The sequence below is a fragment of the Salmo salar genome, chromosome 22 (assembly GCF_965601325.2).
Source record: "Salmo salar chromosome 22, fSalSal1, whole genome shotgun sequence".
NCBI lineage: Eukaryota > Metazoa > Chordata > Actinopteri > Salmoniformes > Salmonidae > Salmo > Salmo salar.
Genome location: NC_138312.1, coordinates 57,520,550 through 57,545,943, shown reverse-complemented (window position 1 = coordinate 57,545,943; position 25,394 = coordinate 57,520,550). Strand labels below are relative to the sequence as shown.

The window sequence follows — 25,394 nt, the reverse complement described above, 5'->3', positions numbered from 1 at the left end:
ATCTATCTATCTATCTATCTATCTATCTATCTATCTATCTATCTATCTATCTATCTATCTATCTATCTATCTATCTATCTATCTATCTATCTATCTATCTATCTATCTATCTATCTATCTATCTATCTATCTATCTATCTATCTATCTATCTATCTATCTATCTATCTATCAATCTCGTACTCTTTTTCCTCACCATCTCTCTCTCTCCCCCTTTCTCTCTTTGAATTCCCCAAACCGTAACTGCCAGAACAGCCTTATCATCCACTCTGCAGGGAGCAGCCACTCCTAAGGCAGCAAGGCCCGGGGCCCTGCTCCCTCCGACTGACTAGTGAGACGGGGTCAGGCCACAATAGTAGCCCAGCTGAACTGGAGCCTTTCTTGGGAGTGCCGAGATGAATGCATGCATCCTCCATTGTCTGGGACCCGGCTGGTAAGCTGAACTCACAGTTGTTATTCATACAAGTCTTTTCATGGCAGAAGAGAGACAGAGAGAAAGAGCTACAGAGAGGAGGAGAGGCTGTGTAAAGAAGGCTAGAGGGTGTGTGTGTCTGTGTGTAGGGGAGGGGAGGCAGCTGCACATCTGTATATAATACAGTTACTGATTTCCCTGGAAAGGGGGAGAGAGAGAGAGAGAGAGACAGAGAGGGAGAGAGAGAGAGAGAAACCTGGAGAAGAGTCCCCTAAGCAAGCTGGTTCTGGGGGCTCTGTTCACAAACACAAACAGACCCCACTGAGCTCCAGGACAGCAACACAATTAGACCCAACCAAATCATGAGAAAACAAAAAGATAATTATTTGACACATTGGAAAGAATTAACAAAAAAACAGAGCAAACTAGAATGCTATTTGGCCCTAAATAGAGAGTACACAGTGGCACCTGACCACTGTGACTGACCAAAACTTTAGGAAAGCTTTGACTATGTGTCGACTCAGTAGGCATAGCCTTGCTATTGAGAAAGGCCACCAAAGGCAGACCTGGCTCTCAAGAGAAGACAGGCTATGTGCACACTGCCCACAAAATGAGGTGGAAACTGAGCTGCACTTCCTAACCTCCTCCCAAATGTATGACCATATTAGAGACACATATTTCCCACAGATTCCACAGAGAATTTGAAAACAAATCAAACATTGATAAACTCCCATAGCTGTTAGGCGAAATAACGCAGCGTGCAATCACTTCGCTTCAGCACTTGGTGGTTCCATTCGGTGAGCTTGTGTGGCCTACCACTTCGTGGCTGAGCCTTATTGCTCCTAAACGTTTCCACTTCACAATAACAGCACTTACTGTTGACCGGGGAAACTCTAGCAGGGCAGATATCTGACGAAGAGGAAGTGAGAGGGGAGGGTGGGAGAGGGGTAGGGAGGGAGGGAGGGATGAGGTGGAGAGGGAGGGAGAGGCGGAGAAGGAAAGGAGAAAAAAGGTGGAGAGGAGATAGAGGGAACAATAGGAGAGGAGAAAGGAGAGAGGTTAGAGAGAGGGACAGATGCTCTAGGGGGCTGATCACTCCCCAGAGGAGAGGAGAAAGGAGAGAGGTTAGAGAGAGGGACAGATGCTCTAGGGGGTTGATCACTCCCCAGAGGAGAGGAGACAGTGATTCAGGCTAAACCTAACTGGAGTCCTTTCTAAACAACACTAGAACACCATGTTGTTTCATAGTCACCAGTTTACTGCATGTAGCCACGTTTTCTAAGCTAATCAACGGACTGCAAATATTACATTTTACATCAGGTCAAAAACAGTGCAGACCTCAAGAAAATACCAGCACAATTTTTTTATTTATTTTGGGCAGAAAGTGATAAATACTACTAATGAATAATAATACCTATTATCAAAGAAAACAACCAAACAGAAGTAGCCTCTTCTGTCGCTGAAAAATACAAGATGGCTGCAGTGAAAACTTTTGCCCCCCATTATTGAGGTAGAACATATGCTTTGAAGTTGGAACTATACAGCATTCCACAATCAGAATCCCTGGCTGACCCTTATCACCTGTCATTGTTGACTGACAAGCAGGCTACAGTGGTCATGAAGGTACAAACCATTTCTCCTCATTCAGAAAGTCCATCCAGTATTCAGCCTGATGGAACAGAGACTTCAAATTCGCATCCCAAATCACACTCTACTCCCGATATAGTGCACTACTTTTGACAAGGGCCCTATAGGGAAGTAGGGCTCTGGTTAGAAGTAGTGCACTATAGAGTGAGCCATTTGGGACGCAAACCAGAACGGTTCTCCTCTCCGGTAGACTGGCCGATAGATAAAGACTTCCTTTCAGCACTCGGAGAAGTGAGGAGGGCTATTCAGAGGGTAAAAGGTCCGTCATCACATCGCTGCACTCCTCTCTTGATCAGCCGACCCGTCACCGAGGCACAAGGAGACATCCCTGAGACCGTGTCGTCTAAGATCGTCAAGAAAAGGCCCAGTCAGTCCGTCAGAGAGGCATCGATGATCACCCTCCTCCTCAAAACGTTCAACATTTTTCAAAGGCTGCATCCGAATTGGTAACTGTATTCCCTTTGGGTGGCAGGTAGCCTAGTGGTTAGAGCATTGATCTGCTGGATCAAATCCCTGAGCTGACAAAGTAAAAATCTGTCGTTCTGCCCCTGAACAAGGCAATTTATCCACTGTTTCCCCACTAAGCTGTCATTGTAAATACGATTTTTTTTTCTGAACTGAATTGCCTAGTTACATTAAGGTACACTTCCTGAGTCCTATAAGGCCTGGTTAAGTAGTGTAATACACTAAACAGGTTCAGCCAAAGGCCTGAGCCTGAGCTGGAAACATATTGTAGCGCTGGCCTGTGCAGGGGCATTTAGTTCCTGCTTCACTTAAGTTTGTTGATTTAAATTTGTTTATCAGGGCTAATCTTCCTGCCATCCTATGTATAGGTTTCCGCTCCATACAGAGATCCTAGAGGGTTATCAACAGTGTTACCCCAACAAGATCATCATATAGAGGGCCTTGGTCCAGCCGATATAACAGTATCAACACAGCCTTGGTCCAGCCTATATAACAGTATGAATACAGCCTCGGTCCAGCCTATATAACAGTATGAACACAGCCTTGGTCCAGCCGATATAACAGTATCAACACAGCCTTGGTACAGCCTATATAACAGTATCAACACAGCCTTGGTCCAGCCTATATAACAGTATCAACACAGCCTTGGTCCAGCCGATATAACAGTATCAACACAGCCTTGGTCCAGCCTATATAACAGTATGAATACAGCCTCGGTCCAGCCTATATAACAGTATGAACACAGCCTTGGTCCAGCCGATATAACAGTATCAACACAGCCTTGGTACAGCCTATATAACAGTATCAACACAGCCTTGGTCCAGCCTATATAACAGTATAAACACAGCCTTGGTCCAGCCTATATAACAGTATGAACACAGCCTTGGTCCAGCCGATATAACAGTATCAACACAGCCTTGGTACAGCCTATATAACAGTATCAACACAGCCTTGGTCCAGCCTATATAACAGTATCAACACAGCCTTGGTCCAGCCGATATAACAGTATCAACACAGCCTTGGACCAGCCGATAAAACAGTATCAACACAGCCTTGATCCAGCCTATATAACAGTATGAACACAGCCTTGGTCCAGCCGATATAACAGTATCAACACAGCCTTGGTACAGCCTATATAACAGTATCAACACAGCCTTGGTCCAGCCTATATAACAGTATGAACACAGCCTCGGTCCAGCCTATATAACAGTATGAACACAGCCTTGGTCCAGCCTATATAACAGTATGAACACAGCCTTGGTCCAGCCTATATAACAGTATGAACACAGCCTTGGTCCAGCCTATACAACAGTATGAACACAGCCTTGGTCCAGCCTATATAACAGTATGAACACAGCCTTGGTCCAGCGTATATAACAGTATGAACACAGCCTTGGTCCAGCCTATATAACAGTATGAACACAGCCTTGGTCCAGCCTATATAACAGTATGAACACAGCCTTGGTCCAGCCTATATAACAGTATGAACACAACGTTGGTCCAGCCTATATAACAGTATGAACACAGCCTTGGTCCAGCCTATATAACAGTATGAACACAGCCTTGGTCCAGCCTATATAACAGTATGAACACAGCCTTGGTCCAGCCTATATAACAGTATGAACACAACGTTGGTCCAGCCTATATAACAGTATGAACACAACGTTGGTCCAGCCTATATAACAGTATCAACACAGCCTTGGTCCAGCCTATATAACAGTATGAACACAGCCTTGGTCCAGCCTATATAACAGTATGAACACAGCCTTGGTCCAGCCTATATAACAGTATGAACACAGCCTAGGTCCAGCCTATATAACAGTATGAACACAGCCTCGGTCCAGCCTATACAACAGTATGAACACAGCCTTGGTCCAGCCTATATAACAGTATAAACACAGCCTTGGTCCAGCCTATATAACAGTATGAACACAGCCTTGGTCCAGCCTATATAACAGTATTAACACAGCCTTGGTCCAGCCTATATAACAGTATGAACACAGCCTTGGTCCAGCCTATATAACAGTATCAACACAGCCTTGGTCCAGCGTATATAACAGTATGAACACAGCCTTGGTCCAGCCTATTTAACAGTATAAACACAGCCTTGGTCCAGCCTATATAACAGTATGAACACAGCCTTGGTCCAGCCTATATAACAGTATGAACACAGCCTCGGTCCAGCCTATATAACAGTATGAACACAGCCTTGATCCAGCCTATATAACAGTATCAACACAGCCTTGGTCCAGCCTATATAACAGTATGAACACAGCCTTGGTCCAGCCTATATAACAGTATGAACACAGCCTTGGTCCAGCCTATATAACAGTATGAACACAGCCTTGGTCCAGCCTATATAACAGTATCAACACAGCCTTGGTCCAGCCTATATAACAGTATGAACACAGCCTTGGTCCAGCCTATATAACAATATGAACACAGCCTTAGTCCAGCCTATATAACAGTATGAACACAGCCTTGGTCCAGCCTATATAACAGTATGAACACAGCCTTGGTCCAGCCTATACAACAGTATGAACACAGCCTTGGTCCAGCCTATATAACAGTATGAACACAGCCTTGGTCCAGCCTATACAACAGTATGAACACAGCCTTGGTCCAGCCTATATAACAGTATCAACACAGCCTTGGTCCAGCCTATATAACAGTATCAACACAGACTTGGTCCAGCCTATATAACAGTATGAACACAGCCTTGGTCCAGCGTATATAACAGTATGAACACAGCCTTGGTCCAGCCTATATAACAGTATAAACACAGCCTTGGTCCAGCGTATATAACAGTATGAACACAGCCTTGGTCCAGCCTATATAACAGTATCAACACAGCCTTGGTCCAGCCTATATAACAGTATGAACACAGCCTTGGTCCAGCCTATATAACAGTATGAACACAGCCTTGGTCCAGCCTATATAACAGTATGAACACAGCCTTGGTCCAGCCTATATAACAGTATGAACACAGCCTTGGTCCAGCCTATATAACAGTATGAACACAGCCTTGGTCCAGCCTATATAACAGTATGAACACAGCCTTGGTCCAGCCTATATAACAGTATAAACACAGCCTTGGTCCAGCCTATATAACAGTATGAACACAGCCTTGGTCCAGCCTATATAACAGTATCAACACAGCCTCGGTCCAGCCTATATAACAGTATGAACACAGCCTTGGTCCAGCCTATTTAACAGTATAAACACAGCCTTGGTCCAGCCTATATAACAGTATGAACACAGCCTTGGTCCAGCCTATATAACAGTATGAACACAGCCTCGGTCCAGCCTATATAACAGTATGAACACAGCCTTGATCCAGCCTATATAACAGTATAAACACAGCCTTGGTCCAGCGTATATAAGAGTGTAATAAGGAGGCAACAAAATAAAACAGTCTTTGGTGGAGTTGATGAGATTAAAGTACTGTAACTCCTGCTCTAAATTCCTTTTCTCAGGTTACTTCAGACTTCACATCTCCTCTATCCTAGATTAACACCCATTTTCATTGCTTGAATGAATTTGTGTGTAAAACCGAATAAAACAGGACAGAGCCAAGCCATCCTCAGTTGGTGGCATAATGCAGTACTTCAATGCAGAGTTGCTGCAGCCCGAAGACAGAATGTAGACTTGTGAAAAACAGAACCCTTAAAGGGACAGTTTTATCCTAAAACCAAAGTTTGTCAGATAATTTTCAAACTTCAATAGTGACAAATGTTTTAGTTAAGATAAGCCCACGTCCCATGCCACTTGTGGTGCAGATCCATCCAGCTGTGTTCTGGATCCTCTATCCAAAATCCATAGACAACTATCAGCCTACTTCCTTCCCATAACACTAACCAAACTGTTACTGTGAATGGTATGAAGTTGGTGGGGGGGGGGGGGGGGGGGGGGCAGACAGTCTAAGGTAATACACTGCTCAAAAAAATAAAGGGAACACTTAAACAACACAATGTAAATCCAAGTCAATCACACTTCTGTGAAATGAAACTGTTCACTTAGGAAGCAACACTGATTGACAATAAATTTCACATGCTGCTGTGCAAATGGAATAGACAACAGGTGGAAATTATGGGCAATAAAAAAGACACCCCCAATAAAGGAGTGGTTCTGCAGGTGGTAACCACAGACCACTTCTCAGTTCCTATGCTTCCTGGCTGATGTTTTGGTCATTTTTGAATGCTGGCGGTGCTTTCACTCTAGTGGTAGCATGAGACGGAGTCTACAACCAACACAAGTGGCTCAGGTAGTGCAGCTCATCCAGGATGGCACATCAATGCGAGCTGTGGCAAGAAGGTTTGCTGTGTCTGTCAGCGTAGTGTCCCGAGCATGGAAGCGCTACCAGGAGACAGGCCAGTACATCAGGAGACGTGGAGGAGGCCGTAGGAGGGCAACAACCCAACAGCAGGACCGCTACCTCCGCCTTTGTGCAAGGAGGTGCAGGAGAAGCACTGCCAGAGCCCTGCAAAATGACCTCCAGCAGGTCACAAATGTGCATGTGTCTGCTCAAACGGTCAGAAACAGACTCCATGAGGGTGGTATGAGGGCCCGACGTCCACAGGTGGGGGTTGTGCTTACAGCCCAACACCGTGCAGGTCGTTTGGCATTTGCCAGAGAACACCAAGATTGGCAAATTCGCCACTGGCGCCCTGTGCTCTTCACAGATGAAAGCAGGTTCACACTGAGCACGTGACAGACGTGACAGAGTCTGGAGACACCGTGGAGAACGTTCTGCTGCCTGCAACATCCTCCAGCATGACCGGTTTGGCGGTGGGTCAGTCATGGTGTGGGGTGGCATTTCTTTGGGGGGCCGCACAGCCCTCCATGTGCTCGCCAGAGGTAGCCTGACTGCCATTATGTACCGAGATGAGCTCCTCAGACCCCTTGTGAGACCATATGCTGGTGCGGTTGGCCCTGGGTTCCTCCTAATGCAAGACAATGCTAGACCTCATGTGGCTGGAGTGTGTCAGCAGTTCCTGCAAGAGGAAGGCATTGATGCTATGGACTGGCCTGCCCGTTCCCCAGACCTGAATCCAATTGAGCACATCTGGGACATCATGTCTCGCTCCATCCACCAACGCCACGTTGCACCACAGACTGTCCAGGAGTTGGTGGATGCTTTAGTCCATGTCTGGGAGGAGATCCCTCAGGAGACCATCCGCCACCTCATCAGGAGCATGCCCAGGCGTTGTAGGGAGGTCATACAGGCACGTGGAGGCCACACACACTACTGAGCCTCATTTTGACTTGTTTTAAGGACATTACATCAAAGTTGGATCAGCCTGTAATTGAGTGTGACTCCAAATCCAGACCTCCATGGGTTGATAAATTGGATTTTTATCGATTATTTTTGTGTGATTTTGTTGTCAGCACATTCAACTATGTAAAGAAAAAAGTATTTAATAAGATTATTTATTTCATTCAGATCTAGGATGTGTTGTTTAAGTGTTCCCTTTATTTTTTTGAGCAGTGTATATTAGAAACATGACATCAACAAACTCCATCTCCATCGTTAAACCTAACATGAACAGACTCCATCTCCATCATTAAACCTAACATGAACAGACTCCATCTCCATCATTAAACCTAACATGACGTCAACAGACTCCATCTCCATCATTAAACCTAACATCAACAGACTCCATCTCCATCATTAAACCTAACATGAACAGACTCCATCTCCATCATTAAACCTAACATCAACAGACTCCATCTCCATCATTAAACCTAACATGAACAGACTCCATCTCCATCATTAAACCTAACATCAACAGACTCCATCACCATCATTAAACCTAACATCAACAGACTCCATCGCCATCATTAAACCTAACATGAACAGACTCCATCTCCATCATTAAACCTAACATGAACAGACTCCATCTCCATCATTAAACCTAACATCAACAGACTCCATCTCCATCATTAAACCTAACATGAACAGACTCCATCTCCATCATTAAACCTAACATGAACAGACTCCATCTCCATCATTAAACCTAACATCAACAGACTCCATCTCCATCATTAAACCTAACATGAACAGACTCCATCTCCATCATTAAACCTAACATGAACAGACTCCATCTCCATCATTAAACCTAACATGACTTCTCTACATAGTCTAGGCTGTTTCTATGGATATCAGGCTGGTGGTCTGGACCCCTAGTGGTCCCAGAGGAGGAGGAGATGACACCACAGGCCTATTTTGGCAAGCCACCCCGTGACCCATCCGCCATGGGATGTCATAAACTACCCAGGGTTATCTGTTTATGTAGCTACCATGCTAATCTAAGCAGATTTACTGACAGTTTGACTGGAGAATATCTGACTGCAGCTATCATATCATTGGTGGAATTCCTCTACTAGCCAATGGGAAAGGTCCCTCCTGTCCTGTAAGGGCCCGGTCAACACACTTGCCCTTCAACGTCCCCCACTAGACCCAGACACAGCTGATACCTCTGCTATTAACACTAGACCCAGACACAGCTGATACCTCTGCAATTAATGGTGTCAGGCAGGCAGGCAGACTAGGGAGAGAAGAGAGGAGCCAGAGGATAAGGACTGGGAGGAAGGGAGGCAGACTAGGGAGAGAAGAGAGGAGCCAGAGGATAAGGACTGGGAGGAAGGGAGGCTGACTAAAACAGGACCACAGAGAGAGAATGTGGAAGACTGGGAGGGCTATGCAGACTGGTGACAGGGCCAGGGAAGTGTCACGCCACAAAAACACTCAGACCATCTCCTCAAGGGAGATTAACCAAAATGTAGGGTTAGTTTCCCAGATCCCGATTGAGGCTACTCCTGGACTAAAAAGCATGCTCAATGGGGAGTCTCCATCTAAAATTGATTTGAGTACAGAACTAGGCCCAAACTGAATCTGTGGCAGGGAAATCAGCTCTTAACTCTACAGGACAACTGACATGGTTTTAGAACACAACAAACAGGGAAGGCTAAATGATCCTTCTAGTTCTACGGAGCATACTGTAGGAGGACAGCATCATTCTAGTTCTACGGAGCAAACTGTAGGAGGGTGTAGGAGAGCATCATTCTAGTTCTACGGAGCATACTGTAGGAGGACAGCATCATTCTAGTTCTACGGAGCATACTGTAGGAGGACAGCATCATTCTAGTTCTACGGAGCATACTGTAGGAGGACAGCATCATTCTAGTTCTACGGAGCAAACTGTAAGAGGGTATAGGAGGACAGCATCATTCTAGTTCTACGGAACATACTGTAGGAGGACAGCATCATTCTAGTTCTACGGAGCAAACTGTAAGAGGGTATAGGAGGACAGCATCATTCTAGTTCTATGGAGCATACTGTAGGAGGACAGCATCATTCTAGTTCTACAGAGCATACTGTAGGAGGGTGTAGGAGAGGAGCATCCTTCCACCATATGTGTGCACCATAATGTGGTGTGTATCTCCATGCCAAGAAACTTAATAACAAGCTATTCTTAGCAGCACTCCAATGAGTCTGTGAATTATGAAGGAGGAAATGGGAGAGGTTGGACCAGGCAGCAAATCTTGGAACACAAACACAATAAATTAACACAGTTGGTGGCGGAACTGTAGAACTGCGGAACTGTAGAACCGACGGAACTAGGCTATAGGAACAACATAACTGTTGGAACAACAGAATCTGGTGGGAACTGCTGCTCATCTCACTAAACTGTGATTCCAACCTGTTGGGGGTGTGTTTTGGGGTCTTGGGGGGTTAAAAAGCAGAAGACATTACCGAGACTGTTCAGAAAATGGATCAATAAAGTGTTATTTTTCTTCTTGTAATCATGGCTTTGATATGGGAGATTCAACCTTCAACCTGCTCTGGTCTGTAAACAAGCAGGCCCTTATTCAACCTGACCTGTACATACCTAGGTCCCTGCATCAATACCCCGGTCCCATCATTCCTCCTGAGTGAAAACATGAAGACAGGGGAAATGAAAATATGTTTTCTCCTTCTAAAATTACTGCTTTGATATAAGAGATTCAAGAACCTGCCCTGTAAATAACCTGAGGTTACTACAGGTCCCTGTGTCAATACCCCGGTCCCCTCATCTCTTCTGGACTGAAAACAGGTTACTACAGGTCCCTGTGTCAATACCCCGGTCCCCTCATCTCTTCTGGACTGAAAACAGGTTGCTACAGGTCCTTGTGTCAATACCCCGGTCCCCTCATCACTTCTGGACTGAAAACAGGTTACTACAGGTCCCTGTGTCAATACCCCGGTCCCCTCATCTCTTCTGGACTGAAAACAGGTTACTACAGGTCCCTGTGTCAATACCCCGGTCCCCTCATCTCTTCTGGACTGAAAACAGGTTACTACAGGTCCCTGTGTCAATACCCCGGTCCCCTCATCTCTTCTGGACTGAAAACAGGTTACTACAGGTCCCTGTGTCAATACCCCGGTCCCCTAATCCCTTCTGGACTGAAAACAGGTTACTACAGGTCCCTGTGTCAATACCCCGGTCCCCTCATCTCTTCTGGACTGAAAACAGGTTACTACAGGTCCCTGTGTCAATACCCCGGTCCCCTCATCTCTTCTGGACTGAAAACAGGTTACTACAGGTCCCTGTGTCAATACCCCGGTCCCCTCATCTCTTCTGGACTGAAAACAGGTTACTACAGGTCCCTGTGTCAATACCCCGGTCCCCTCATCCCTTCTGGACTGAAAACAGGTTACTACAGGTCCCTGTGTCAATACCCCGGTCCCCTCATCTCTTCTGGACTGAAAACAGGTTACTACAGGTCCCTGTGTCAATACCCCGGTCCCCTCATCCCTTCTGGACTGAAAACAGGTTACTACAGGTCCCTGTGTCAATACCCCGGTCCCCTCATCTCTTCTGGACTGAAAACAGGTTACTACAGGTCCCTGTGTCAATACCCCGGTCCCCTCATCTCTTCTGGACTGAAAACAGGTTACTACAGGTCCCTGTGTCAATACCCCGGTCCCCTCATCTCTTCTGGACTGAAAACAGGTTACTACAGGTCCCTGTGTCAATACCCCGGTCCCCTCATCCCTTCTGGACTGAAAACAGGTTACTACAGGTCCCTGTGTCAATACCCCGGTCCCCTCATCCCTTCTGGACTGAAAACAGGTTACTACAGGTCCCTGTGTCAATACCCCGGTCCCCTCATCTCTTCTGGACTGAAAACAGGTTACTACAGGTCCCTGTGTCAATACCCCGGTCCCCTCATCCCTTCTGGACTGAAAACAGGTTACTACAGGTCCCTGTGTCAATACCCCAGTCCCCTCATCTCTTCTGGACTGAAAACCTGAAGACAGGGTACATGAAAGTAAGGGTGATAGTTGAGATGTGGGTGTGACAGCCATTTTAACCTCCAGATTAAATAGGATGTGACAGCCATTTTAACCTCCAGATTAAATAGGATGTGACAGCCATCTTGACCTCCAGATTAAATAGGATGTGACAGCCATTTTAACCTCCAGATTAAATAGGATGTGACAGCCATTTTAACCTCCAGATTAAAAAGGATGTGACAGCCATTTAACCTCCAGATTAAATAGGATGTGACAGCCATCTTGATCTCCAGATTAAATAGAATGTGACAGCCATTTTAACCTCCAGATTAAATAGGATGTGACAGCCATCTTGACCTCTAGACATAATAGGATGTGACAGCCATTTTAACCTCCAGATTAAATAGGATGTGACAGCCATCTTGACCTCCAGATGAAATGGGATGAGACAGCCATCTTGACCTCCAGATTTAATAGGATGTGACAGCCATTTTAACCTCCAGATTAAATAGGATGTGACAGCCATCTTAACCTCCAGATGAAATGGGATGTGACAGCCATTTTAACCTCCAGATTAAATAGGATGTGACAGCCATCTTGACCTCCAGATTTAATAGGATGTGACAGCCATTTTAACCTCCAGATTAAATAGGATGTGACAGCCATCTTGACCTCCAGATGAAATGGGATGTGACAGCCATTTTAACATCCAGATTAAATAGGATGTGACAGCCATTTTAACCTCCAGATTAAATTAATTGTGACCGCCATTTTAACCTCCAGATTAAATAAGATGTGACAGCCATCTTGACCTCCAGATGAAATGGGATGTGACAGCCATTTTAACCTCCAGATTAAATAGGATGTGACAGCCATTTTAACCTCCAGATTTAATAGGAAGCTTTTGATTCAGAGCCTGAAGTTCAGACAGATTGTGTTACCGAAGACTAGCAGTGGACATGTATTAAATGATTGTCGTAGAGAAGAGCAGGGGTTGTGTTACTGTTTTGTAAACCCACACCGTTCCCCTCCGAGCTTGTTTAAAACACTTTATTATTGGGCTAATGTAATATGACAGGGCTATCAAATCTAAACAATAGCCTTTGGAGATGGAAATAAAACAAGCAGTTTCCTCCCAACAGTGAAAACACATTTTCTTTATTTGATCAAAATATCCAAACATGTTTTGGTATTTAATATAGGTCCTAGTAGGGCCAGTACATGTTTTGGTATTTAATATAGGTCCTAGTAGGTCCAGTACATGTTTTGGTATTTAATATAGGTTCTAGTAGGGCCAGTACATGTTTTGGTATTTAATATAGGTCCTAGTAGGTCCAGTACATGTTTTGGTATTTAACATAGGTCCTAGTAGGTCCAGTACATGTTTTGGTATTTAATATAGGTCCTAGTAGGGCCAGTACATGTTTTGGTATTTAATATAGGTCCTAGTAGGGCCAGTACATGTTTTGGTATTTAATATAGGTCCTAGTAGGGCCAGTACATGTTTTGGTATTTAATATAGGTCCTAGTAGGTCCAGTACATGTTTTGGTATTTAATATAGGTCCTAGTAGGTCCAGTACATGTTTTGGTATTTAACATAGGTCCTAGTAGGGCCAGTACATGTTTTGGTATTTAATATAGGTCCTAGTAGGTCCAGTACATGTTTTGGTATTTAATATAGGTCCTAGTAGGGCCAGTACATGTTTTGGTATTTAACATAGGTCCTAGTAGGGCCAGTACATGTTTGATTTCTTATACATGAGGTTTTGAACATTGATATAGGCAAAAAATCAAAAGGCTACCCAGGAATGAAACATACCGTTTCCAACAATCAAAACGTGTTTTAATGCTGGATCAAACAGTCCAACATGCTGAGGTCATAACTTCACGTTTTGTTCTACTTCTCATAGGCCCTCGATGAGTCTCCATTGGTGGTTTAGGCCATCGATATGAAAGAGTCTACCCAGGCCTTTCACTTTAAGACACTCAAATGAGGCTTTAATTTGAGGCAAAGAAAAATGAAGTGTGGGAAACAGTCTTGGGAATAGAGTTGGTGTACTGCGAACACAGCCAAACACGTGTCCGCTTTGATTAAAGCTGGACTAAAACTAGCAGTCAGCTTTTTCACTACTCTCTCTGCCACAATTATAGGACTCGTGGGGCGGCTGTGAAGTAGCATGTGTTTCTCTCTCTGCTGATGATCACTCTCCTCTTCAAATCTCTGGAATTATAACACTGCAACACTGCAGGAGAAGACAATAGAAGGAACAAAACCAGGCATGGAAGGAGGAAACAATGCAACGATTGTTAAAACTCTCAGAATGGGAAGGGAGCTGTGGATAATTACATTTAGCTGAATAAAGCCCTCGGAATGGCAAGGTAGCGGCGGATAATTACATTTAGCAGAAATTAGAATACTTTATGTCTAGTTCCCCCTGAGATGGGCCTCTCCTGGGCACGTAGTGGAGATACTGTTACACAGTCTGACATATAAGAGTCCTGCTCAGAGCAGAGTAGGACCTGGGAGCCAAAGGCAGGGTTGCACTAGACAAATAGGAGGACACAGGCTATGCAGATCTTAACTTTAAACATGAAGAGATACTGTTACACAGACTGACACACACAGCTAGGAGCAGAGCATAGGACTGACACACAGACTCCTGCACAGAGAGCGGAAGACATTGGTTGTGATACAGGAAGAAGAGCCAGGAGCATAGTCGAGGGGTACAGATACTAGATAAATAGGAGAACACATGCAGGGCTGGCGGGGTTGTATCTTATCTAACTAGACAAATACGAGTATCCTACACAGCAGGCTGTGTGCCAATGTTCATTTAAACATGTAGGGGGTGTTATGATGAAGAAAAAGCAGCCGTGAGCAGCATTGGAGAGTCTATCTAACTTCGATCAAACAGGAGCACACAGGGCTAGCCTAATGTATATGTACAGCAACCAAGAGCAACGTTAGGGTTTTTACTGTGTTTAACTTTGACAACTAGCTCAGGCTAGACTATATGTATGCACATCCTACACACCAAAAAACAAATGGTTCGACACAGTGCCAAACAAGCATTCTTTGGCATTTAACAATAGCGGAACCCTTTTGGTACTAGCCTATATGGAACCGTTTTTTGAAGGTTCTACAGTGCATTCAGAAAGCATTCAGACCTCTTGACTTTTTCCACATTTTATTACGTTGCAGCCTTATTCTAAAATGTATTAAATTGTTTGTTTTTTCCCCTCATCAATCTACACACAATACCCATAGTTACAAAGTAAAAACATAATTTTTTTGACAAATATCACATTTACATAAGTATTCAGACCCTTTGTACTTTGTTGAAGCACCTTTGGCAGCGATTACAGCCTTGCGTCTTCTTGATTATGATGCTAGAAGCTTGTCCAACCTGTATTTGGGGAGTTTCTCCCATTCTTCTCTGCAGATCCTCTCAAGCTCTGTCAGGTTGAATGGGGAGGGTTGCTGCGCAGCTATTTTCAGGTCTCTCCATAGATGTTGAATCGGTTTCAAGTCCGGGCTCCAGCTGGGCCACTGGAGGACATTCAGAGACTTGTCCCAAAGCCACTCCTGCATTGTCTTGGCTGTGTGCTTGGTGTCGTCCTGTCTGAGGTTCTGAGCGCTCTGGAGCAGGTTTTCATCAAGGATCTCTCTGTACTTTGCTCTGTTCATCTTTCCCTTGATCCTGACTAGTCTCCCAGTCCCTGCCACTGAAAAACATCCCCACAGCATGATGCTGCCACCACCATGCTTCACTATAGGAATGGTGCCAGGCTTTCTACAGACGTGACGCTTGGCATTCTGGCCAAAGAGTTAAATCTTGGTTTTATCAGACAAGAGAATCCTGTTTCTCATGGTCTGAGAGGCTTTAGGTGCCTTTTGGCAAACTCCAAGCGGGCTGTCATGTGCCTTTTACTGAGGAGTGGCTTCCGTCTTGCCACTCTACCATAAAGGCCTGATTGGTGGAGTGCTGCAGAGATGGTTGTCCTTCTGGAAGGTTCTCCCATCTCCACAGAGGAACTCTGGAGCTCTGTCAGAGTGACCATCGGGTTCTTGGTCACCTCCCTGACCAAGGCCCTTCTCCTCCGATTGCTTAGTTTGGCCGGGCGGCCAGCTCTAGGAAGAGTCTTGGTGGTTCCAAACTTCTTCCATTGAAACATGATGGAGGCCACTGTGGGCATGGGGACCTTCAATGCTTCAGAAATGTTTTTGTACCCTTCCTCAGATCTGTGCCTCGACACAATCCTGTCTTGGAGCTCTATGGACAATTCCTTCAACCTCATGGCTTGGTTTTTGCTCTGAGATGCACTGTCAACTGTGGGACCTTATATAGACAGGTGTGTGCCTTTCCAAATCATGTCCAATCAATTTAATTTACCACAGGTGGACTCCAATCAAATTGTAGAAACATCTCAAGGATGATCAATGGAAACAGGATGCACCTGAGCTCAATTTTGAGTATCATAGAAAAGGGTCTGAATACTTACGTAAATAAGGTATTTATATTTTTTATATTTAATAAATTAGCAAACATTTCTAAAAACCTGTTTTCGCTTCGTCATTATGGGGTATTGTGTGTAAATTGATTAGGGAAAACATTTATTAAATATACATTTTAGAATAAGGCTGTAACGTAACAAAATGTGGAAAAAGTCAAGGGGTCGGAATACTTTCAGAATGCACTGCATAAAGAACCATGATCCTAAGGTTCTAAATGGAACCTGCATGGTTCTATAAAGAACCGTTTCCTAGGGTTCTATAAAGAACCATTAAAAAAAGGTTCTACATAGGTTCCACTATGGTTACAACCCTTTTTGGGGCTATATAGAACCCTTTTTATGGTTCTTTATAGTACCTTCATGGAGAATAGTTCTACAAAAGACCCTTTCTCAATCGCAAAGGTTCTTTTTAGAACCATACCGTTTTTTTTTATTCTGGTTTAATAGCCATAATATATAGTTAAAATTCCCTAGGTTTTAATATTGTGTTTGTTAACAAGTTGAATCAGGAGAGAATTGAGAACTACTGACTCAACTACTGACTCAACAAGGCCATACAAGAGTGTTTCACAAGACACCGTCACTGGCCATGATCACATATAACATGTAATAACAACAGATTAGATCCACTGGAATGAGAAAACCACGGCCCAAAATAGTATATCACCCACCCCTACATTTTAATTATCACTAAAATAGGAAATAACCCTTTTTTTTAACTGCAAAGAACCATTGAAGGGCTCAAAGGGTTCTTTGGGTCAGTACGGTTACACATAGAAGCATCCATCACCCTTCCAAAGAACCCTTGAGGAACCCTCATTTCTAGTGTGTAATTTAAACACGTAACAAGGCTTAAAAGAAACATGACGCTGCACAACGGTTACAGGACTAGGACCACTAAGGATATCCACTGAGCTGCTTAGTTTAGGCTAATTCGTGACAACCTAGAATAGGGTGGTAGGTCTAAGCAGGACCCAATCCTTGAATAGTACACACAGACAACACTAGAATAGGCTAGGCTAGATCTCATCAACGGAATATTCTATAAAGACAATGGAAAGAAAAATGCCTTATTCAACGCCTTCAATGTTACATATCGTCAATGTAATATTCAAGCGAGCAATGGGAAGAAAAACGCATTGTTAAAATTATTCTTGTTGAAATAGGCTACAGTACATATCAAAAATGCAATAGTCCAGAGCGCCAAGGCAATGGAAGAAAAATGGCCCTATCAGCTGATTTGTTTCTCCATTGAGACGATATGACGGCTGCCATGACTACAGACATACAGTCATCTACATCTCATCAATGTAAGATATGACGGCTGCCATGACTACAGACATACAGTCAGACTACATCTCATCAATGTAAGATATGACGGCTGCCATGACTACAGACATACAGTAGACTACATCTCATCAATGTAAGATATGACGGCTGCCATGACTACAGACATACAGTCAGACTACATCTCATCAATGTAAGATATGACGGCTGCCATGACTACAGACATACAGTCATCTACATCTCATCAATGTAAGATATGACGGCTGCCATGACTACAGACATACAGTAAACTACATCTCATCAATGTAAGATATGACGGCTGTCATGACTACAGACATACAGTCATCTACATCTCATCAATGTAAGATATGACGGCTGCCATGACTACAGACATACAGTAAACTACATCTCATCAATGTAAGATATGACGGCTGCCATGACTACAGACATACAGTAGACTACATCTCATCAATGTAAGATATGACGGCTGCCATGACTACAGACATACAGTCATCTACATCTCATCAATGTAAGATATGACGGCTGCCATGACTACAAACATACAGTCATCTACATCTCATCAATGTAAGATATGACGGCTGCCATGACTACAGACATACAGTCATCTACATCTCATCAATGTAAGGTATGACGGCTGCCATGACTACAGACATACATTCGACTACATCTCATCAGTGTTATATTCTACCAAGGCAATGGAAGAAAACAACTTATTGAACGGATTCCTCTTCCTCCCTCCAATGAGGCTATATGATGTGTCTGAAGAGGGTGTTGGGTGACCCAGTAGGCTGAGAACATAGTGATCTGTTCATACTAATTACACTGACTGACTGCTGCTGCTGTCCAAATACTGTAGCAGTGTTACAGTATCTAGGATCAGCTATTTACAGTGTCTAGGATCAGCTAGTTACAGTGTCTAGGATCAGCTAGTTACAGTGTCTAGGACCAGCTAGATACAGTATCTAGGATCAGCTAGTTACACTTTCTATGATCAGCTAGATACGGTATCTAGGATCAGCAAGTTACACTTTCTATGATCAGCTAGATACAGTATCTAGGATCAGTTCGATACAGTATCTAGGAGCAGCTAGTTACAGTGTCTAGGATCAGCTAGTTACAGTGTGTAGGATCAACTAGTTACATTATCTACGATCAGCTAGTTACAGAGTCCAGGAACAGCTAGTTAGAGTGTCTAGGATCAGCTAGTTACAGTATCTAGGATCAGCTAGATATAGTATCTAGGATCAGCTAGACACCGTATCTAGGGTCAGCTAGTTACAGTATCTAGGATCAGCTAGTTACAGTGTCTAGGATCAGCTAGTTACAGTGTCTAGGATCAGCCATTTACAATGTCTAGGATCAGCTAGTCAGAGTGTCTAGGATCAATTAGTTACAGTGGCTAGGATCAATTAGTTACATGATCGAGGATCAGCTAGTTACAGTGCCTAGGATCAGCTAGTTACAGAGTCTAGGATCAGCTAGTTACAGAGTCTAGGATCAGCTAGTTACAGTGTCTAGGATCAATTAGTTACAGTGGCTAGGATCAAGTAGTTACATGATCGAGGATCAGCTAGTTACAGTGTCTAGGATCAGCTAGTCACAGAGTCCAGGAACAGCTAGTTACAGTGTCTAGGATCAGCTAGTTACAGTATCTAGGATCAGCTAGGATCAGCTAGATATAGTATCTAGGATCAGCTAGTTACAGAGTCTAGGAACAGCTAGTTACAGTGTCTAGGATCAGCCATTTACAATGTCTAGGATCAGCTAGTCAGAGTGTCTAGGATCAATTAGTTACAGTGGCTAGGATCAATTAGTTACATGATCGAGGATCAGCCTAGTTACAGTGCCTAGGATCAGCTAGTTCAGTGCCTAGGATCAGCTAGTTACAGAGTCTAGGATCAGCTAGTTACAGTGTCTAGGATCAATTAGTTACAGTGGCTAGGATCAATTAGCTACATTATCTAGGAATAGCTAGTTACAGTGTCTAGGATCAGCTAGCTACAGTGCCTAGGATCAGCTAGCAACAGTGTCTAGGATCAGCTAGTTACAATGTCTAGGATCAGCTAGTTACAGTGTCTAGGATCAGCTAGTTACAATGTCTAGGATCAGCTAGTTACAGTGTCTAGGATCAGCTAGTTACAGAGTCTAGGATCAGCTAGTTACAGAGTCTAGGGTCAGCCAGTTACATTATCTAGGATCAGCTAGTTACAGTGTCTAGGATCAGCTAGTCACAGAGTCTAGGAACAGCTAGTTACAGTGTCTAGGATCAGCTAGTTACAGTGTCTAGGATCAGCTAGATACAGTATCTAGGATTAGCTAGACACAATATCTAGGATCAGCTAGGATCAGCTAGTTACAATGTCTAGGATCAGCTAGTTACAATGTCTAGGATCAGCTAGTTACAGAGTCTAGGATCAGCCAGTTACAGAGTCTAGGATCAGCTAGTTACAGAGTCTAGGATCAGCCAGTTACAGTATCTAGGAGCAGCTAGTTACAGTATCTAGGAGCAGCTAGTTACATTATCTTGGATCAGCTGTGTTACAGTGTCTAGGATCAGCTAGTTACAGTGTCTAGGAACAGGTAGTTACTGTATCTCAATACAGAAGTGGACAGATGATGCGGATGCCACGCTACAGGACTATTTTTTTAGCACAGACTGGAATATGTTCCGGGATTCATCCAATGGCATTGAGGAGAACACGACCTCAGTCAATGGCTTCATCGACGACGTCGTCCCCACAGTGACCGTATTTCCCAACCAGAAGCCATGGATTACAGGTAACATCCGCACCGAGCTAAAGTCTAGAGCTGCTGCTTTCAAGGAGCGGGACAATAATCCGGACGCTTAAAAGAAATCCCGCTATGCCCTCAGACAAACCATGGCAAAGCATCAATACAGGACTACTACACCGGCTCTGACACTCGTCAGATGTGGCAGGGCTTGAAAAATATTACAGACTACAAAGGGAAACCCAGCCGCGAGCTGCACAGCGGCGCGAGCCTTCCAGATGAGTGAAATACCTTTATGCTCGCTTCATGGCAAGCAACTCTTTAGCATGCATGAGAGCACCAGCTGTTCCGGATAACTGTGTGAACACGCTCTCCGTAGCCGATGTGAGCAAAAGCCGCGGAGCCAGACGGATTACCAGGACGTATACTGAAAGCATGTAAGGACCAACTGTCTTCACTGACATTTTCAACCTCTCCCTGACCGAGTCTGTAATACCTACATGTTTCAAGCAGACCACCATAGTTCCTGTGCCCAAGGAAGCAAAGGTAACCTGCCTAAATGATTACCACCCATAGCACTCATGTCAGTAGCCATGAAGTGCTTTGAAAGGCTGGTCATGGCTCACATCAACACCATCATGCTAGAAACTCTAGACCCACCCCAATTCACATTGGACAGATCCAACAGATCCATAGATTTTTACATTTTTGTAATTTAGCAGACACTCTTATCCAGAGCAACTTACAGTAGTGAATACATACATTTCATACATTTCTTTTTATTTGATTTATTTTTTGTACTGGCCCCCCGTGGGAATCAAACCCACAAGCCTGGCATTGCACACACCATGCTGGCGTTGCAAACACCATGCTCTACCAACTGAGCCACAGGGAAGATAGATGACACAATCTCAATCAAACTCCACACTGCCCTTTCCCACCTGGACAAAGGAACACCTATGTGAGAATGCTGTTCATTAACTACAGCTCAGCGTTCAACACCATAGTGCGCACAAAGCTCATCACTAAGCTAAGGACCCTGGGACTAAACACCTCTTCTGCAACTGGATCCTGGACTTCCTGAAAGGCCGCCCCCAGGTTATAAGGGTAGGTAACAACACATCTGCCACACTGATCCTCAACACTGGGGCCCCTCAGGGGTGCGTGCTTAGTCCCCTCCTGTACTCCCGGTTCACCCACAACTGTGTGGCCAAGCAAGACTCCAACACCATCATTAAGTTTGCTGACGACACAACAGCGGTAGGCCTGATCACCGACAACGATGAGACAGCCTATAGGGAGGAGGTCAGATACCTGGCAGTGTGGTGCCAGGGCAACAACTTCTCCCAAACACACAAAGGCAGTCGTGAAGAGGGCACGACAACACCTTTTCCCCCTCGGGAGACAGAACAAATTTGGCATAGGGCCCCAGATCCTCAAAAATGTTCTACCATCGAGAACATCCTGACTGGTTGCATTACTGCCTGGTATGGCAACTGCTCAGCATCTGACCGGAAGGCGCTACAGAGGGTAGTGTGAACGGCCCAGTACATCACTGGGGCCAAGCTTCATTTGATTTGATTTGAAATGTTGTAGGCCTAGGACCTAATCAAATGATCCATCTAATCAATAATCACATTCTGATAGCAATATCAATGATGTGGGCCTAGGACCTAATTGGAAAAAAAATACCATCTGAAAGAGTGAACAAACTATTACATCCCCAAATATATATATATATATATATGTGTGGGTGTGTGTGTGTGTGTGTGTGTGTGATGTGTTTGTGTGTCCTGCCAACTGCCCCCAGCTGTCTGTCTCAGCATCGAGGGCATGGCTGGTGGTCCTTTGACCACACACACACACACACACAGACACACACACAGTTGGTAGGAGACAGTTGGTTGACAGCTGGCCTCTTCTGTCACAGCAGGCACAGCCTCCCGCCAAGCACCACTACCCCCCAGACAACGCCCCTACGGCTGGCTAATGCACCCTGATTCACCCTGCTAAACCCTAGCTAACCTCACTAGAACACAGATACACCCTGCTAAACCCTAGCTAACCTCACTGGAACACTGATTCACCCTGCTAAACCCTAGTTAACCTCACTAGAACACTGATACACCCTGCTAAACCCTAGTTAACCTCACTAGAACACTGATACGCCCTGCTAAACCCTAGCTAACCTCACTAGAACACTGATACACCCTGCTAAACCCTAGCTAACCTCACTAGAACACTGATACACCCTGCTAAACCCTAGCTAACCTCACTAGAACACTGATTCACCCTGCTAAACCCTAGCTAACCTCACTGGAACACTGATACACCCTGCTAAACCCTAGCTAACCTCACTAGAACACTGATACACCCTGCGAAACCCTAGTTAACCTCACTAGAACACTGATACACCCTGCTAAACCCTGATCAACTCAAATCTGGAGCCGCTCACTGCTCGAATTCCCTTACATGACCAGCATGACCGAGAACAACTCTGTGTCCTACAGCAATAGCTGTAATCATAGGACAACTATGATTTCACATTACTTACACCATTAACTAATTTCTATGTGTGGTCTAACCTGTCACTGTGGCAGACATTCTGCATAGTTTCCATTCCCAGGTCCCTTACCTGCTTGCCATACAGAATGCTGGTGTAGGTGTTACAAGTTCCCCAGCAGCACAGACTCACACCCTGACCTGGCTGTCACAACCATTGAGCAAAGACAGATGGCAGGGTGGTATACATCCCTGTTTCCCCAGGCTCCAGGTCCGTAAATCCTCTTCTTACTCTCTTATCAGAGACATAATACTGTACAAGAAACCAGCCCACCCCAGCCTGGCGACAATCTACCCTCTCCTCCCATCTACCCTCTCCTCCCATCTACCCTCTCCCCCTCTCCTCCAATCTACTCTCCCCCTCTCCTCCAATCTACCCTCTCCTCCCATCTACCCTCTCCCCCTCTCCTCCAATCTACTCTCTCCTCCTCTCCTCCAATCTACCCTCTCCCCCTCTCCTCCAATCTACCCTCTCCTCCCCTCCTCCAATCTACCCTCTCCTCCCATCTACCCTCTCCCCCAATCTACTCTCTCCCCCTCTCCTCCAATCTACTCTCTCCTCCTCTCCTCCCATCTACTCTCTCCCCCTCTCCCCAATCTACTCTCTCCTCCTCTCCTCCAATCTACCATCCCCCCTCTCCTCCAATCTACTCTCTCCCCCTCTCCTCCCATCCACCCTCTCCCCCACTCCTCCAATCGACTCTCTCTCCCTCTCCTCCAATCTACCCTCTCCTCCAATCTACCCTCTCCTCCTCTCCTCCCATCTACCCTCTCCTCCAATCTACCCTCTCCTCAAATCCACCCTCTCTCCTCCTATCTACCCACTCCCCCTCTCCTCCCATCCACCCTCTCCCCCTCTCCTCCAATCTACTCTCTCCCCCTCTCCTCCAATCTACCCTCTCCTCCAATCTACCCTCTCCTCCTCTCCTCCCATCTACCCTCTCCTCCAATCTACCCTCTCCTCAAATCCACCCTCTCTCCTCCTATCTACCCACTCCCCCTCTCCTCCAATCTCCCCCCCTCACTCCCATCTACCATCTCCCCCCATCTACCCCCTCCTCCAATCTCCCCTTTCGCCCAACCCCCCCATCCACCCTCTCCTCCAATTTACCCCCCATCCTATCTACCCTCTCCCCCATCTACCCTCTCCCCCAATCTACCCTACCCCCATATACCCTCTCCATATCTACCCTCTCCTCCATCTCCCTATCTACCCTCTCCCCCCCCTCCTATCTACCCTCTCCCCCCTCCGATCTACCCACTCCCCCCTCCCATCTACCCTCTCCCCCCTCCTATCTACCCTCTACCCCACTCCTATCTACCCTCTCCCCCACCTATCTACCCTCTCCCCCTCCTACCCTCCCCCTTCCTATCTACCCTCTCCCCCTCCTACCCTCTCCACCCCTCCTATCTACACTTTCCTCCTCTCCTCCTATCTACCCTCTCCCCCTCTCCCCATCTACCCTCTTCCCCTCTCCCCCACCTACCCTCTCCCCATCTACCCTCTCCCCCATCTACCCTCTCCCCCGTCTACCCTCCCCCCATCTACCCCCTCTCCACCTATCTACCTTCCACCCCTCTTCCCCATCTACCCTCTCCCCCTCTCCTATCTACCCTCTCTCCCCATCTACCCTCTCCCCCATCTACCTTCCCCCCCTCTCCCCATCTACCCTCTCTCCCCATCTACCTTCCCCCCTCTCCCCCATCTACCCTCTCCCCCATCTACCCTCTACCCCTCTCCCCATCTACCCTCTCCCCCATCTACCCTCTCCCCCATCTACCCTCTCCACCCTTCTCCCCTCTCCCCCTCCCCCCTATCTACCCTCTCCCCCTCCTACCCTTCCATCTACCCTTTCCCCTCTCCTCCTATCTACACTCTCCCCCTCTCCCCCATCTACCCTCTCCCCCCATCTACCCTCTCCCCCATCTACCCCTCTCCACCTATCTACCTTCCACCCCTGTTCCCCATCTACCCTCTCCCCCTCTCCCCATCTACCCTCTACCCCATCTACCCTCTCTCCCCATCTACCCTCTCCCCCCATCTACGCTCCCCCCTCTCCCCATCTACCCTCTCCCCCATCTACCCTCTCCCCATCTACCCTCTCCCCCATCTACTCTCTACTCCTCTCCCCATCTACCCCTCTCCCCCCTCTACCCACTCCCCATCTACCCTCTCCCCCCATCTACCCTCTCCACCCTTCTCCCCCTCTCCCCCATCTACCCTCTTCCCCTCTCTATGTCTCCCTCTCCCTCTATCCTGGCATGAGTCCCAAATAACAACCTTTTCCCTACATAGTGCTCTGGTAAAAGGTAGTGAACTATGAGTGGAATAAGGTACCATTTGTGACACACCCCTCCTCCCCGTCTCTTCTCTCTAAGTGGACAGGAAAAGATCCAGGCAGCAAGGTCAAAGGTCAAAGCTGAAGCACAGGACAACACAGAGGAGAGGACCCATTCTTTATTTCGATGATAATAC

At 45.7% G+C, this 25,394-nt stretch overlaps 1 protein-coding gene across 2 annotated transcripts in view; it reads right to left on the bottom strand.

Annotated features, from left to right (window-relative positions):
- Positions 1 to 25,394, bottom strand: part of dag1 (dystroglycan 1) — a 72,180-nt gene that overhangs the window by 23,617 nt on the left and 23,169 nt on the right. The window lies entirely within an intron of this gene.